We start from the raw sequence: 3,954 nt of genomic DNA, 5'->3' as shown, positions 1-3,954 counted from the left end.
CTTACTTGTGATCTTGCTTCTTGTTTTACTGAGGAAATGAAATCTGTCAAAAAAGGAGAACAGTCTTGGACTCTTACCACCACATCATCCCACCTACCGCATCTGTGTCAGTGTCTCTGTAACACCTCTTTTGACTACAGATAAACCATCTGTGATCCTGTCAAAAGCCAACCCCTCTCCAACTCAAGGCTGTCTCTCCAGTTAGTCTACCCTCTCTCTCTCTCATATCATCAGATTGTCCCTCTTTACTAAGTCTTTCCCATAAACTTATAATCATTCTATTATTTCTCCCATTTTCAAAGAAAAACTCTTGATCCTTCCTCCCCCTCCGGCTGCCATCTCATTTCTCTGCTCCCATTCATAAAAAACCAGTTGACAGTATTACTTGTACTTACTGTCTCCAGTTCTCCAATGACTCCACTTCAATCAGGCTTTTTTAAAAAAAAAATCTTATTTTTTTTTGTGTGTGTGGGGTAATTAGGCTTGTTTGTTTGTTTCTTAATTTTTTTTTAATGGAGGTACTGGGTATAGAACCCAGGACCTCATGCATGCTAGGCATGCACTCTACCAATGAGCTATACCTTACCCTGACTTCAATCAGGCTTTTGCCTCTATCACACTACCAATGTCTCTGAACAGGGTCACCAATGACTTCGTTATTGCAAAATCCGATGACCGGCCTGCAGTCCTCATCTTACTTGCCCTATCAACACACCTGGCACAGTTCTTCACCTCTTCCTCCTGTAAATACTCTCTACCAAGACACCATAATCTGGGTTTTCCTCCTCACACACTGGCTTTTCCTTCTCAGCCTCTTGGTTCTTCAACTTGTACTTCTTTACTTTGGAGTCCTCCAGGGTACTCATTCACTTCTTTCTCTATACTAACTCCTTTGGCAATCTCATTCAATGTTAGGATGTTAAATATCTTTTTTTTTAAACATTCAACATTTCTTTAAATTGAAGTATAGGTGATTTACAATATTGTGTTAGTTTCAGGTATACAGTAAAATGATTCAGTTATATATGTATTTTTTCAGATTACTTTCCTCAAGTTATTTTCCATTAAATATACCTTTCCATTAAATGTAAGATATTGAAAATAGTTTCCTATACTATACAGTAAATCTTTATTGCTTATCTAGCTTATGTATGGTACTTTGTATCTGTTAATCCCATACTCCTAATTTATCCTTCTTCCCTTTCCTTTCCTGTATGGTAACTGGAAGTTTGTTTTCTATATCTGTGAATCTGTTTCTGTTGTGTACATAGGTTCATTTATATTATTTTTTAGATATCATATACCATTTGTCTTTCTCTGTCTGACTTACTTCACTTAGTATGATATTCTGTAGGTCCATCTCTGTTACTGCAAATGGCAATATTTCATTCTTTTTTATGGCTGAGTAATATTCAATTGTGTGTGCACAATATATGTATATCTCACATCTTCTTAAACCAATCATCTGTTGATATTGTTAAAATGGCCATACTACTCAAAGCAATGTACAAATTTAATGTGATCCCTATCAAAATATCCATGACATTTTCCACAACATTAGAATAAGTAATCCTAAAATTCATATTGAATCACAAAAGACCTAGAACTGTCAAAGCAATCCTGAAAAAAAAAAAAAAAAGAACAAAGCTGGAGGCAAAACCCTCTCAGACTTCAGACAGCACTACAAAGCTTCAGTAATCAAAACAGTGTGGTATTGGCACAAAAATAGATATATAGATCAATGGAACAGAATAGAGCCCAGAAATAAACCCACACATCTACGGTCAATTAATCTATGACAATGGAGGCAAGAATATACAATGGAAAAAAGACAGTCTTTTTAGCAACTTATGTTGGGAAAATTGGACAGCCTCATATAAATCAGTGATATAAGACCACTACCTTACAGCATATACAAAAATAAACTCAAGATAGTTTAAATACCTAAATATAAGACATGATACCATAAAACTCCTAGAAGAGAAAATAGGCAAAACATTCTCTGACATAAATCATAGCAATATTTTCTTAAATCAATCTCCCAAGGCAAAAGAAATAAAAGCAAAAATAAACAAATTGGACCTAATCAAAAGCTTTTGCACAACAAAGGAAATCATCAACAAAATGAAAAGACAACCTGCAGAGTGGTAGAAAATATTTGCAAGTGCAACTGACAAGGGGTTAATATCCAAAATATACAGACAGCGCATCTAATTTAACAGCATCAAAAACAAATAACCCAATCAAAAAATGGGCAGAAGACCTAAACAGACATCTCACCAAAGATATACAGGCACATGAAATGATGCTTAATATGACTAATTGTTAGAGAAATGCATATCAAAACCACAATGAGCTATTACCTCACACCTGTCAGAATGACCATCATCAAAAAGTCTACAAATAATAAATGCTGAAGATGATGTGGAGAAAGGGAATCCTCCTACACCGTTGGTGGGAATGTAAATTGGTGAAGCCACTATGGAAAACAGTACAGAGTTTCCTTAAAAACCTAAAAATACAGCTACCATATGATTCAGCAATTCCATTCCTGGGCATATATACAGAAAATTCTAATTCGAAAACACATGCACCCCAATATTCATAGAAGCATTTTCACAATTGCCAAGATATGGAAGCAACCTAAATGTCTATCAAAAAATGAATGGATAAAGAAGATGTGATACCTTATGGCACACAAACATGTAAAGACAGGGAAAGATGTTCAATATAGCACATAACTACATTTTTGCTAAGTTAAGGACATTTTCAACATTACATTATGTAGAATATGAAACCTCAGCTCCAGGGACAGGCACAGGGTCTTCAGATCCTTTTTCAACTTCAGCCCCAGAGGCAGCAGCCATTGCAGTGTGGATGACCAAGAAGGACTGGATTGCCACTTATGAACTCCTTTTTCAGGAGCAGGTGATGGTGGCCAGGAAGGATGTCCATATGCCTAAACACCCCGAGCTGGCAGACAAGGATGTGCCCAATTTTCACATTATGAAAGCCATGCAGTCTTACATCACCTGGCTACAGGAAGGACAGCTTGCCTGGAGACATCCTTACTGGTATCTTTCCAACAAGGGTACCCAGTACTTCTGTGATTAACCTCCACCTGCCCCCTGAGACATGCCTGCCACCCTGCACTGCATCCAACCCGAGACTGCAGACCACAGCCCGTGGGTCTAGAGGGAGAACAACCTGCGAGACTCACAGGAGGGGAAGTGGACAGAGATGCCTACGACCAAGCACTGTGCCCCCTGGTGCCGACAGGAGAGCTGAGGCCAGGCTGGGTCAGCGACCAAATTCCAGTTTAAAGGTGGATTTGTTACAAAACAGAAAAAGACTCACATACATAGAAAATAAACTTATGTTTACCAAAGGGGAAGAGGAAGAAGGGATAAATTGGGAGTATGGGATTAGCAGATGCACACTGCCATATAAAAAACAGAAAAACAACGAGGTTTTGCTGTATAGCACAGGGAATTACATTCAATATCTTGTAATAAGCTATAATAGAAAAGAATAAAAAAGAATATAGACATATGCATATACATGTATAACTGAATCACTTTGCCGTACACCTGAAACTAACACAATATTGTAAATTAACTACTTCAATAAAAATGTTTTCATAAAAATAAAAATAAAGGCGGATTTGGTCGTGGACATGGTCAGCCACCTCAGTCAAGCTGGAAGAGATTGTTTTGGGTTGAATAAATCCATAGAAAGAAAGACAGAGAGAGAAAGAAAGAAAGAAAGGTAGAGAGAGAGAAAGAAAGAAAAAGGAGGAGAAGGAAGGAAGGAAGGCAGGCAGGCAGGCAGGCTGAGAATAGTTCTGCAACCTGGCCAGCCAGACCACTGGCTACTGAGGAATCTAGGAGAGGCTCAAAAATGTAGGACCAAACGTAGCACTCTTTGAAAGGCTCTAGTTCTAGGGAGAGGAAG

At 38.0% G+C, this 3,954-nt stretch overlaps 1 pseudogene; it reads left to right on the top strand.

Moving 5' to 3' along the window:
* Positions 1-625: 625 nt before the first annotated feature.
* On the top strand, positions 626-3,726 carry LOC102531678 (small ribosomal subunit protein eS10-like; annotated as a pseudogene).
* The last annotated feature ends 228 nt before the right edge of the window (positions 3,727-3,954 follow it).

This window comes from Vicugna pacos, chromosome 1, assembly GCF_048564905.1.
Source record: "Vicugna pacos chromosome 1, VicPac4, whole genome shotgun sequence".
Lineage (NCBI taxonomy): Eukaryota > Metazoa > Chordata > Mammalia > Artiodactyla > Camelidae > Vicugna > Vicugna pacos.
This window is presented reverse-complemented; position numbering and strand designations above follow the sequence as displayed.